The sequence below is a fragment of the Onychomys torridus genome, chromosome 2 (genome assembly GCF_903995425.1).
Source record: "Onychomys torridus chromosome 2, mOncTor1.1, whole genome shotgun sequence".
Taxonomy (NCBI): Eukaryota; Metazoa; Chordata; class Mammalia; order Rodentia; family Cricetidae; genus Onychomys; species Onychomys torridus.
In genome coordinates, this window is record NC_050444.1 from 92,342,240 (window position 1) to 92,357,125 (window position 14,886).

A 14,886-nucleotide genomic window follows, 5' to 3' on the forward strand; every position below is an offset into this window, starting at 1 on the left:
AATTTGAACTGGTATACATCTACTAAAGAAACTAAATTAACAGTTAATAATCCTCAAAAAGAGAAAGACCCAGCCCATAATGGATTCATTAACTTCATTCTAAATCCTTATACTCCCCAGAAAAGTGTAATTCTCACTTGGCATCAAAGAAGCTTCTCTTTGCTGGAGATGGAGACCATGATGAAGCACCATAACTAGACAAAATACAGTGAACACCTGATTGTGGGATGCCCAGTCCCAGTGGATAGCTAAATTACAACCTCTGCATCTAAGGCTCAGATAACATGAGAAAGGGGGTAGAAAGATTGTCAGAGCCAGAGGACTAGTAAGTCTGTTGTGAAACTTTTTTCTTAGAAATGAGAGGGGAAGTATACCTAAGATACCTGAGGATTATGGCTGCCTAAACAAGACCTGAACAGTGATACAACCAATAGACATGTTTTCAAAGAGGGGAGAAACCTCACTGGGCCCCCAGCCCTAGACTAAGATCTATGGGCTAGTAACAAGTGCTGGGAGAGGGAGAATTAGTTAATTGGGTAGTCAGTTCCCAGTAATTCCTGAAGTCGTGTGTGTGTGTGTGTGTGTGTGTGTGTGTGTGTGTGTGTGTGTGTATGTGTGTGTGTGTACACTAGCAATACTACATGAACTCAGCAGGTTGTATTTATATGTATGCGCATTCATACATACTTGTAATAATAAAGATTAAAGAAAAAGAGGCCATTAATTTGAGAAGAAGTGAGTGGGACAGTACATACAAGGAGTAGAAAGGGGGAAAGAAAAGAGAGAGTGATGTAATTATATTTTAATTAATTAGTATATATTTAATAAAAGTAAAAAAGAGTATATTTTATTGTAAAAAGGAAAAAAGAATTATTAGGAGTAGGAAGAGACCCCACCTCACCTCTTCAGCTTCTCTTTCTGTTCTTTAAATTTTTCTAAACTATCTAAATCCACAGCCTCTTCAACCCCTTCCTCCTACCTCTACCTTTTCAGACATCCTACTGAGTTTTAGCCCTTCAGTTCTATGTTCCATACTCTCTCCCTACTCCCAATCAGGCTAACTGCTCATCATTCCTTTTCCTCATGAAAGGAATTAATGAAACAAAACCATGAATCTGAATGCTCTTGAAAGCCCTTTTAGTTGGGAAGTGGCCAAAGTTGAATGTTAAGAGCAAAGTGGAGAGATTTTTGTTTTCTTTAAAACAATGGTCTCAAAGAATGTCTCTTCAGATTTTTTTGTATGTAGTTTATACTAACTGCAGGAATCTCTCACAGAAGCCTTTAAATAAACACCTCTGTAATTAATTACACTCACATCTACCTTAAGCAAATATCCTATAAGAAAAATTATGTTATTTAAGTGGCCAGTTGACTTCAGGTTTTTTTTTTGTTTGTTTGTTTGTTTTTTCCACTTCCAAGAGTGAATTTAAATGGCATCCCTATGTGTTACTCATTTCAAATCCTTTGGAGCAGATAACCATTATCATGAAACTGGCCAAGGATGAAATTTAAATAAGTAGAGATTGGAAAAGATGACAGCAAGAGTTTCTACCCCACAAAAACAGAAACATTAGTTTAATTAGCTGAAAAATTTAGAAGACAAAGATGGGGGGATTATTTATGTTGATTTGCAATGTATACTCAGTATTTGTATAAACAAATACATTAGGGGAAGAAACCTCGGCAGTGTAATCTTTATATCCTTTAAGATACACTCTCATAGAGCAACTGAAGTGAATATATGTATTTTCTTTTTTATCACTAGCATACGTCTATTGTATACTAAATATTAGCATCATGTTCTACATAGTATTTTACTTTTTTTTTTTTACTTACTAGATCATTAATAGATTCCCACAGAATGTTATTTCTCTACAATATGGTGTCTGACATGTGCTTAGAGCTTTATCACAAAGAGGTTTTGTAAGTTGATCACTATTCCACAAGTTTTCTTTCTAGAAATTTGTATCCTTATGGATATACCATAAATTACATACCTGTCCTCGCCACATTGGGACTTCCTCTAGACTTTAAATAGATAGTGAACTTAACCATAGACTCACCACAGTAATAGTTTTTAGAGATGTTTTTAAAATATGAAAAACTAAGTCCTATTGCACCCCCTACTGCAGCACAAAGTCAAGGTGTTCCTGAAATAGTTATGGTGCACCCACCCCCAGCCCCCACGCATACACGCACTTGTGAACACCAATTTGCTTTTCTATTATTTTATTTATATAGATGATATAGACATTGTATTGCTGTCGATGTATTTTTATAATAAATTACACATCAGTGTGCTTAAATCTGGAGGATCAGGGAAACACTTTTTAAAGAATAGAATGCAATATGTTTATAGAGAACTTTTATTGTTTCTGTACATTTAGTACTCTGGATGTTTTTTCTTTGACCTTCCTCCCATCTTCCTTTCTTTTTCCCCTGCCTACACCACCTACATTCCATTCACTGTGGAGCTCTTAAAGCTGTCACAAATCATGGTGGTTAGGGACCCAGACCCTGGCAAACATAACATTCTATTTCTCTTGACCTGACATTTACTCATAGTTAGAGCTATGAACCTGCAAAATCTATCATAACTCATTACCAGGAGAGGTATCCATATATTCAGAGAGGGTAACTTGCTGCTATGGAAGAAAAGCTAAGAGGAAGTGAGTCCAGGGCTTCTGCTACCATTGTTTTCTCAAACCTTGGGGATGCTGAGATGAGAAGTGTAAGATAATAATTGAACCCTTGATTTCAGTTTTTGAGGCTTTGGTTTTCCTTTCTTTCATTCTTGAATTTTGTACTCTTTCCTACTAACATCATTATTGAGGATTTATGGTCATTGAGATACTTTTCTAAGGTATGAGGAATTATTCTCTTGGCATTTGTATATTAGGGAGAAAAAGTAGAGTAAATTAGTAAGCAAATAAATAACCACAATAGCTGTAAATAATGGTCTTATGGAGACAACAGAAGGTGATATGATAAAACCCAACTCAGGGTCAGGAGGATTACTAACTCACTGGAATGATCAGGAAACCCTTCTTTGAGGAGGTAACAATTGAGAGGATCCCAAAGCTAGATTAATCATGTGTAGATCCTGAGGGCAAGAAGTCCAAAGAAGGAATAAATGGAGTAAAACTTCTTATAAAGAGAAGCATTGACAGCAGAAAATTTAAGTGAGAATCTAGGACTTAGATAGACTCCCTGGTAGGCAATCAGAGAGAGAGGGGCCATGCCTGGGTAATAAATGTGGTAAGCTTCCAAGAGGATTGTCTTCTTCACCCTTTTCTCCTGCCAGTGGGCCCCTTTTGATGGACTGGTGCAAGGGCAGATTAGGGCATTTTTTCACAGCAGCTTGGGGGTCAATCAGCTGACCATTTCTGCATCAAATTGACCAACCCTAAATTAAAGGAGGAAGACTTAACAAAGACTTTAGAACCCTAAACCTGGAGGGGAGACTGGAATTTTGGTTTCCCCATTCACTTTCTTTGAGGAGTTTTTTTCTCTATGTTCCTGCTGTATGTGTGTGTTTCCTCACTCCCAATAAACACCTGTCTTCAATTGCTGATTCTGTCAACTACTGTTTGTAGTGTTCAAGATTTCCCTGCAACTGTTATGCTCAAGATTTTTTCTTGACTTTTAATCATTTAAATGGTGGAGAAAATTAATCAGATCAAGACTCCCAGACTGTAACGTAAGTGCTTCAAGAAGTAGAAAGGAGAAAGTGGAGTAATGGAGGTTGATTCCTGTGTAACTGTTATAGTCCTTGGCCAGGAGATAATGTTTTATGCAGGGAGACAAGGGTAGACATCGAAAAAGTAAGAAGGAGATGACATGATGGCTCATGTCAAATTCTTTGCTGTACAACTATGGGTTCCTGAGTTATGATCCCTAGCACCCATGTGAAAATCTGAGTATTGGCAGCACTGGGGGACAGAGACACAATGATCCCAGAAGCTTACTGGCCAGCCTGTCTACTGAATCAGTTGGCTCCAGGTTCAGTGAAAGACCCTGTCTCAAAAAAGAGTCTGAGAAAATAAAGTGGAGCACATCTAAGAAATATCAACATTGACCTCTGATGCTCATATTTACATGTAGAAGTGTGCACATTCATATACACACATTCATATAAACTCATACAACACACAGATCCACATATCCATACATGAAGCAGGAAGAAACTATTATTAAGTTTAAATTTAAAAAGGACTTTTTATGCTATATGGAGTAACTATAAAGATGAAACAAGGAAGCCAGAAGAGCATTTTACTTTTCTACTAGGAAGACTGAAATTACACTAAATCTACCAAGAATATGATTGTTCCAGAATGATTGTTCCATATGAAAATAATATTCAGAACCAAAGCTCTTTCCAAGCAAGTTATGAGCCAGGTGTACTAACTTGTTTTATTGTTTATTTTCATTTGTTCATTTTTGGAGTGTGTTTATAGTCAAATCTTGTCTGGAACTTACTGAGTGTTTGCATTAAAGACTTACTACCCTACCTTATATTTCAATGCCTCTCTTCTTTTATGTGCAAGATGGCTGACTGCTTCAATCCAAGCATTTTGTATAGACACACAATTTCTAGATGATGTAGGAGCCTTTTCTACTGATCCTCTTTTTATGATCGGTGAAAAAGTTTTTTTTTAAGACTTCTTTTAAGAGCTTACAAACATCTATAACTCCAGCTCCAGGGTATTTGACACCCTCTTCTTGCTGTCTCATGTACCAGGCACACTTGTGTGGTACAGACATACATACAGGCAAAATATCCATATACATGAAATAATTAAAAGATTGGTTTTCATTCATATGTGTGCACCCTTGAGGTCAGAAGCATATGTCAGGTCTCCAGGGAACTCTAGCCCTGTGCAGGAGTAGCAAGCACTCTTTCTGAGACAGGATCTGACTAGCCCTGGCTGTTCTGGAACTCCCTATACAGACCAGGATGGCCTTAAACTCACATATCCACCTGGCTCTGCCTCCTCAGTTCTGCGATTGGCTCCACCATGCTTGGCTCAAAAATAAAGATCTTAAATACTGTCCACAAAGTGCTACTGGCCCCACTGTCCTGGTTAGTTTTGTTAGCTTGACATAAGCTAGAGTCATTTTGGATTCTCAGTAGAGAAAATGTCCCTATAAAATCTCTGGTAAATCTGTACTGCATTTTCTTGATTCATTAAATGATATAAGGAAACAAATGAGCAAGCCAGAGGGAACAAGTGAGTAAACACTTCTCCAAGGCCTCTGTATCAGTCCTTCATGTAGGTTCCTGTCCTGTTTGAGTTCCTGCCCTGACTGACTGGGCTGTGGAATTGTAAACTAAAATAAACTCTTTCCTCCCTCCTCCCCCCCCTCCAAAAAAAGACTTCTAATACTAGTGGCCAGAATGGGGTCAATAGAATTACAATAATTGTATTAGACTCTTGGTGTTTAGCTTTTTTCCATGAGCTCATGGAACAATTTCAGAATTTACTAATGAACAAGATTGGATGAAACCAACATTGCCTTTCATTATGGTTTTGATTACTTTGAACAGCCCAGCTAAGTTAAAAAGAAACAAAACTTGTGATTCTTCTCCAATTCCAATTTTCTTTTTTTTTTTTAAAGTGAACTTTTATTGATTTTGTTGGTATCCATAGCTTTTCTTCTCCTGCAGAATCAAAAACAAAACCTCTTCCCCAATGTAGAACGTATCCTGGTTTCCATTCTGGGGTCAACATATCTTTGAAGTAAACTGGTTGGTTTACTTCAGGAGTTTTTCTGTTGTCCAATGTCTCTCTGAAGCTGCTGTCCCTTTCTTATCAGCATTGAGAAAATTCAAGAGTAATGAAGCATTATATAATCTATTTGTAGGATCATTGTTACCTCTTTCTGTTTATTTAGCATATCCTTTAAAGTTTGATTGGACTGCTTGGCCTGTGGGATTTGGGACATATACCTGTAACATGCTTTCTATTGTATAAGCAAAAAACTGTCTCATTTTATTTGAAACATAGTGCATGAGAATTTTCAATGCCTTCCTCCCAGTTTTGTGCAAACCACAGAAACACTTGCTGTTGCAGTTCACAGTGGGTCTTCCTGAGTTATTATTTAACAACTCTTCCTAAGCAATTTGACTTTGGAGCAAACTGAGGCCCAATATAGTGACTGAACTGTACAGGTGCCATTGCTACTGTTTGTGGGTCAGTCTTTCTGCTTCTATAATGGGCTTGAGTCAAGTCATTTCTTCCTTGGTCCTTTACCTCATCCTGTATCTTATTATTATTTTTTTAAGATTTATTTTAAAGTTTTCATTAAGTGTGTGTCTCTGTGGGTATGTGCATGTATATGCAGGTGCTGGCAGCAGTATGTAATCCTTCTGGAACTGGACACCTGACAGCATGGGGAATTAAATCAAGTCCTCTGAAAGAGCAGTAAGCACTCTTAACTGATGAACCATGTCTCCAGCCCCATGTCCTTTTTATTATGCTTGTCAATATGTCCATCTTTATCCTCATATGAGCAGATGGTTCTCTTTTCATGAAACACAGCTGGGATTATTTTCTGCCAATTGCCCTTGCTGTGGATAACTTTGGTGAAGATAAAGCAGTCTTTTGCCAATGATCTTCATTGCTGTGGATGCTCCTTGTTCCCTCCTTTATTCCCTATTTATCTGGAAGAAGGTTATTTCCTAGGGAGCTCCCACAAAGCACTTCTGGATTTCTTTCCTAATCCAATTTTTCCCTTTCATTATCTTTTGTAGCAGGGCTAGCATAGCCATTTCTTTCTGATCTTCCTCTGAATTTCATTTCTGTCACATTAATATGCTTGCCTTATATAGGATAGGAATAGGAAGATAAATACAGATAAGTGAGGTTTAAAAAGAAAGGTTTCTCTGTTCTGTTTAACTAGTTTTGTCAGGGACAGTGAAAAAACATCCCTTCAGTTTCAGTTCAGTGATTGTTTTACTACTTTAAGCCCATGAAATATCCTTCTTTAACTAGCCTTAGTCTTTGTTTAAAACCATAAACACCAATGTAGCCAGAGTCTTTTAACAAAATTAGGCTCTGGTACTATTTAGTGTTATATTTTACTGATTCTCCCAATCAGAAATAACCTTTAACTGGACAGTGGGTCTAGCTTCATAAATGAGATGAATAGATTTCTGGTTGATAGGATTATAAAACAAACAGGCCACACCTCCTAGATGACTATGTTTCTCATTGACCCTCTCCAGTCTCTCTTTTACTCTAGACCCAATTCTCAGGGTCACCCCTAGAACTCCAACAGAATACCAGTGGCAGTTTCCCATTCCCTACCATTCATGCCTTTTGGGGATCCCTCAGACTTGTCCCTGGCCTTACCTTACCCCAGTCTCCAACACCAGCAAGCATTCCCCTGGTAAACACACCAGCCAAGCAGGTCAGTAAGGCAGGCATACTCAGTCAACATACTCTCAGAATATTTAGAGGAACCAGAAACCAAGGAATAAAATAACTAGCCAATGAAGAAAAATCCAGAAATCAGCACCTAGACTTATGATCATCCCAAACCCAGATGTCTAGATGCCAGTATAAGAACACAATCAACAATAACCAGAACACTATGTCTCCATCAGATCCCAGCTATCCTACCACAGCAGGCCATGAATATTAATTCCGACATACCAGAAACATAAAAATATCTTAAAACCAACTATATGAAGATGATAGAATTCCTTAACGAAGAAAAGAATAAATCCCTTAAAGAAAGACAAGATAAAACAAACAGCTGAAGAAAACAAATAAATTGTTCAAGACCTGAAAATGGAAATAGAAGCAATAAAACACACACACACACACACACACACACACACACACACACACACACACAAACCAAGGGTATCTTGGAGATGAAAAATTTAGGATTGTAAAAAAGAACTTCAGAGGCATGCTTTACCAAGAGAATACAAGAGATGGAAGAGAAAATTTCAGGCACTGAAAATACAAGAGAAGAAATAGATACATAGATTAAAAAAAATGTTAAATCTAAAAAAATCCTGACAGAAGACATCTAGGAAATCTAAGATGCCATGAAAAGACAAAACCTATGAATAGCAGTTATAGAGGAAGAAGAATCTTAAAGGGTCAGAAAATATCTTCAACAAAATCATAGAAGATTTTCCTAACTTAAAGAAGGAGATTCCTATAAATGTACAAGAAGCATACAGAACACCAAATAGATTGGACCAGAAAAGTAAGTCCTCTCATCCCATAACAAAACACTAAACATACATAACAAAGAAAGAATACTAAAAGCTGCAAAGGAAAAAGACCACATAACATAAAGGCAGACCTATTAGAATTACACCTGACTTCTCATTGGAAACTCTAAAAGCCAGAAGGACTTGAACAGATGTGCTGCAGATCTAAGCGACCACAGATTTCAGCCCAGATACTATACCCAGCAAAACTTTCAATCACCATAGATGGTATCTTACTTAGGGTTTCTATTGCTGTGAAGAGACACAATGACCATGGCACCTCTGATAAATGAAAACATTTAGTTGAGGCTGGCTTACAGTTTCAGAGGTGCAGCCCAGGATCATCATGGCGAGAAGCATAGTAGCATGCAGGCAGACATGGTGCTGGAGAAGGAGCTGAGAGTTCTACATCTGGACTGGCAGGCAGCTGGAAGTCACACTAGACCTGGCTTGAACATTTGAGGCCTAAAAGTCTAAGCCCTAGTGATTCAGTTCCTCCAACAAAGCCACATCTATTCCACAAAGCCACACCTCCTAATAGTGCCATTCCCTATGGACCTATAGGGGCAATTTTATTCAAACTATCACACCTAGAATTTTCACCTTGCATTTTACTAGGATGTTTTCATCTCACCTTGTTCAGATTTTCTACTAGCCTTTCCTCCCATCATTAAATTTTTCCATATTTTTGTGAGATTTTTCTTCTGGATTTTTGACCCAGTCTTTCGCCCAGCATTTTCATGTGGCATAGTTACCGGGATTTTTCACTTGGCTTTGTGCCTCATTTTTGCTGAGGTTTCCTTCTGGGTTTTGTGTATGTATTTTGGCCTGATTTATTTTTTTCTGAATTTTTGGCCCTACTTTTTCTCTCAGTATATAAACTGGATTTTTTTTTTTAAACCAGAATCTGTCACCTAACCTTTCTTCTGGAATTATTGAATAGAATTTGCTCACAAATTTCATTCAGCTGTATCTATGTATTTTCTTTAAGTTCCTTAAATTATTTGATGAAGTTTATGGTAATTCTTATTTTAAAAGTCTTTGTCCTGGGGTTCATCTATGTAATTCTCATTTCCAAAAATTTCCATAAGACTGGTAGATTTTAGAGGAGAGATACTGTCTGAATTATTCATATTATTTGTATTTTTGTTGTAAAATCTTGACACAGGTACTTCTTTTGTTAAGTCTAAGTCTTATACAGACAGATCAGTTGTTGTAGAAGAGATCTGTGAGCACTTTGGGCCTAGAGGTTTAAAATTGTTTTGGCAGAATATAATCAGGTGAACACAAGGGACCAGGCTATGTCTTCATCCAATCCTGAAAGGTAGGGGTATATCTGGTCATTGGAGAGGGTATGTAGGGAAGGATCAGGATCAGGAAGGATCAGGAAGAGTCATCTGCTTGAGACCCTAGAGAAATATGTGTAGAATCTGGCCATGTGTGGAAGTTAGTGGTGGCCTGGGAGAGGGCTGTAGGTCAGGTAAGGGAGAATGGATTCTAGCAGGAACCTACAGGTTGGATGATTGGAAGGCAGCTGTGGCAAAACTAGGCTATGGCACTGGATATAAGACCAGGACCAGATCTGGGGAGTTGGGGAGGGTGCATACATGAAGGGATCCAGCAGACTCACTGGTCTAGATGCTGGAGAAAAATGTGTCAGTTCTAGCTTAGACCTATTTTAAATGTTACTTTCTCCTCAACTCAAGTGAAACCTCCACCAATAGGACGTTTTTAGATCTTAGTCATGTCTTCTGCACTTCAGACATGTCTTAGGTTTCTTTCCTGTTGCTATGAGACCCCTTACCACCAAGATGTTTGAAAATAGAACTCATTAAATTGTGCTTGTCTTTTCAGAGGGTTAAAGTCCATGATGATTTGGCAAAGGAATGGTGGAAGGAAAGTTGCAAATTCACATTTTGATCCACAAGCAGGAGGCAGAGAGCATACTGGGAATGGTATGAGTCTCTTGAAGCCCTAAAGTCTGTTAGCAGTGCTGGATATTCTCCAATAAGACCCCACCTCCTAATCTTTCCCAAAGAGTTTCTTAAGTTAGGCTTCAAATATTCAAATATATGAGGGTATAGGAGCTATTCTCATTTAAATCACCACAAAGATTTTATACATACGGTTATATCTTTCTTATTGTGATAAAAGACGAAAAATATAGAATTAGCCATTTTCATTATTTTAAAGTGTATAGTTCAGAGACATTCAGTACATTTACAGTATTTTTCAACAATTCTCATTTTCTAGCTCATTAGCAGCCTATATCTAGTAAGTAGTCAGTCTGCATTCCTGCTACCCTCAGTGTCTAAAAACTGATCACATACTTCATTTCTATGGACTTGCCTATTCTGGATATTTCTTATAACAGTTATCATATGCCATGAAGTCTCCTGTGGTTTTATTCTGCTTTCCTTGAGTTCTGAACAATGAAGAGGCCAAGAAAAGTTAACTCGAAAAAAAGACAGAGTGTCCTGAGGGACAAGAGGGAGAAGGATGAACATATTCCCCTCACAATGTTGCCCCAAGTTACCTGTTCACACCTAGTAGTCAAAGCCCAACCACATTGGACCACAGGAACATAAGGTCTCAGACTAGGAACGTAGTGTCTGTGTCACTCATTGCAATGGTGAGTCTGAGCCATGGGCACTGTTAAATCCAAGGTCAGCTTGGTTAGCAGGTGCTTGGGAAGCAATTGTTCAAGTTGGCAGAATCCAGCTGGATGTCATATGGTGTTTATCCTTGGATGGCACAACAGAGCCTCATTATAGGCACAGCACTTGGCCAAACATTCACAGGAAAGGCAAACCAGGCTGGTCTGGTCCTGGCCTTTGGAAAAGCACAGAGGGCTACTAATGTTTACAGCCAGTGAGCTGCATGGATAATTAAATATCTCCCAAGGAGAACCTTGTTTGAGTACTAAAGGTCCTGGCTGTGATTTGACTGTATTTCGTTGTCACTATGTTTTTCTAACCAACTACCACATAAAGAGTCCATTATATGGGCTTCAGTGCTGCAAATATAACCAGGGATTGGAAGTGAAAAATCTGTGGGCAGCCCTGTTGAACAAGCCATTTACCACTTCCCAAATGTACCCCACACCGAAGTCCAAGCTTTATTTACTCAAGTCCTTATTATGTGTTGGGTTGTTGGTGGGAGGGTAGTGCTTACTTAACTAGGACTTTAGTCCCCTAAAAGGCTCTAACAAGTTTCATAAAGATATTCACAAACGGCTGCACAGTAAGTGTTGTAAAGGCTCAGGACTGATGAGAAGTTGGGAGAATGGAATCTGTGCTTGTTTTGCTGTAATAGTTCCATGTTATTTATAATAAATCAGAGGATTAGTGCAGGGATTTCTGCTTTTTCCCAGGGTCTTTTTATGTCTTTTTTCCATAGAGAGGATCTGGAGAAACTGCGATATCACAGTCCGTCTTGAAACTTGGGTTGCAGGCATATCCATGGACTTGTGGAGGCCGCCAAACAACTAGAGCCATTTTTGGCAGCAGGTATGCCTTGGAGTTATATAAACCCTCTTCCTGGGTGAGAGACCCTGCTACCTGGGAGTCTATTAGCTACAGACTCAGAGACAATGTCTTAGCAGAGTGCCTGTGGGAGCGAGAAGGAAAGAATGGCCATAGGTGTTTATCCTGCCCCAAGCTGCAACTGGATTCTAATATTTCAGTCTTAAAACTAGAAGTTTCTATTTCAGTCCCTGAAGTCTGTCTCACTAGTTTGCTAAATATTTATAAATGTTTCTGAATCATTAAAAATGAGCAATACACTTTGCTGCAAAATGTGAGGTTAGTTATACACATAATAAATGAATCATAATATTCAATCCTATTCAAAGGAAAGAGAAAATTTGTGACACTTCAATGTTTCCTAGCTCCTCTATCACTAGCATGACCATGTGACTTCATTCCTTCCACACCATAAACAATTTCCAGGTCCAGCCTGGCCCTGTACATTTTGTACTGGAGCCCAGCCTGAGGAATTCATGCTCAAATCCTCAAATCTAGGTCAAGTCCTACACCCAGTGCTCTTGCCTAGTCTGTGGAGCCCCACCTCTACTGTCCTTTACTTCCATGCATGATGCAGGACACACATCATTTGTGCCAGCCCAGAACCCAATGTGATCACCTGATTCTTTCCTCATGAACTGCCTCCAATCTCTAGTACCAGCCTGATGCAGCATACCATGAGCTGGTGTGCAACCTGATAGGTCTATCTGATCCTGTCCATACATCCTCCCAAATTCTCAAATCTAGCTCATGCTTTTCATCCTCATCCTTACTTAGTATGGTTTGCCCCACCCCCACATCCCATAATCTCCAAGCTTGGCCAAGGGCCACATCATACTCACCAGCTCAGCTCCCCCCATGTCCACATGATTTCATCTCAGTCATACTATAGCCAGATTCCAGGCCCAGTCAAGCCCACACATCCTGTGTCCACATCAGATACAGAGTCAATAAAAGTAGTCCATATGCCCAGGTTTCATCTCAAAATACAAACACTATGAAAGATCAAGATAGTACACCTCCCCATTCACCAGCCCAGAATTCTTTTCTAGTGATAATTACCTAGATAAACCTAGATAGAACTTAACAATAAACAAACATAAAGTTCATCAAAGAATTCAAGGAGTTTAAAGAAGACACAAGCTCAGTGTACTTAAAAAGAACAAAGAACCACTTGATGCTCAATAAAAAAAATGTAAGGCTGAATGAAATTACAGAGACAATTGAGGATTTGAAAACCAAACTCACTAAAGAACTAGAAATACTGAACAGAACTCAAACTGAAATGAAGATTAATTGAAAAACTCAATAATCAAATTGGACAACTCAGGGGAAAGGCTTACCACTATAATGGATCAAGTAGAATATAGAACATCAGAACTCAAAAATAATGTAAAGAAATTAGACCACACAAGCAAAGAATACTAACACACACACACACACACACACACACACACACACACGTTGTGGAGTCCATTATATGTTGGTCAACTGCTTCTGAACATGAGGCCTGTCCTGGAGTGGTTCAAATATCTACCATGACTCTGTTGGAGAAAAACTGATTTTTTCTCTTCTAGCAGGTGGGTCTCTATATTTGTTCCCACATGCTCTAGAAGGAAGCTTCTCTGATAATGACAGAACAGAGCATTGATCTACATACAACTCTAGCAGAATATAAGTAGGAGTCATTTTATCATTACTTTATTTTTTCTTTTCTTAGACCATTATTATTTGCCTTTACTCTATGTGCCTAGTCTCAGGTTCTTGGTCTCCCAAGCAGTTTCAGATAAGTGTTCATTTTGTTGAGTGGGCCTTGGTAGCTGAAAGTTTTCCTGTGTCCCACCCAGTCCACAGCTGCTCAGACCCAAGTGAAGACAAAGAGGTTTATGTTAATTAAAACTGCTTGGCCATTAGCTCAGGCCTACCATTGACTAGCTCTTACACTTAAACTCAGCCCATTTCTGGCAATGTATATGTTGCCGTGTGTTCCATGGCTTTCCATGTGTGCCATTACATACTGCTCCCTGGATGGTGGGCTGGCATCTCCTAACTCAGATTTCCTCTTCTCAGAATTCTCCTTGTCTGCTTATCCCTCTTATACTTCCTGCCTGGCTACTGGCCAATCAGTGTTTTATTAAACCAGTGTACAAATGCATTATCCACAGCGAATTTAGTCAGATTACTTATTGGTTGGTTACTTTCACAAAAAAGCTTTGTACCACCATTGTGCTAGCATATCTAGCAGGAAGTACACCTTTGTAGGTAGAGGGTTTGTGGCTGGCTTGGTGTGTATGGAAAAATATAACTCTTAAGTGTCTGCATTAACAACAACAACAACAAAAAACAAAACAGAAAGGGAACAAAAAAGACTTGATGCAGCTCAAGATGTTGGAACCACAAAACACACCCAAATCCTGTAGATAGCAAGAAATACTAAAAATCACAACCAAAATTAATGAATTAAAACAAAGAAGGCATGATAAATCACCATAGTTTCTAAAAGCTACTTCTTTCTTTTCTTTTTTTGAGGGGGCGCGGTTTCGAGACAGGGCTTTCTCTATGTAGTTTTGGTGGCTGTCCTGGATCTCACTAAGTAGACCAGGCTGGTCTCGAACTCACAGAGATCCACCCAACTCTGCCTCCCCAGTGCTGGGATTAAAAGCGAGTGCCACTGCCACCAGGCTCTAAAAGCTATCCCCTTGAGAAAGAGAAACAAGACTGACAGACTCATGTCCCAAATAACCAAACAAAGAAAGGATTCAAATTAACAGAATCAGAAGTGAACATGAAAATTTTATAGCCAACAAAAAAGAAATTCGGAATATTGTAAGGGATTACTTTACAAACCTGTACTCCATTAAATTGGAAAATCTAAAGGAAATGGATAAATTTCTAGAATCATTCAAACTACCAAAGTTTACCTTATAAGAGATCAACAACTTAAATAGACTCATAACAAATAAGGTTGAAATAGTAGTAAAAAGCTTTTAGATAGCAAAATCCCTAGGCCCAGATAGATCCATAGGAAAATTCAACTAGACTTTCAAAGAAGACTGAATCAGTCCTTAAACCATTCAAAAACAAATGAACAAAAAAGGGGGAAGCAGCAGCTCTCCCAGACCACTGTGA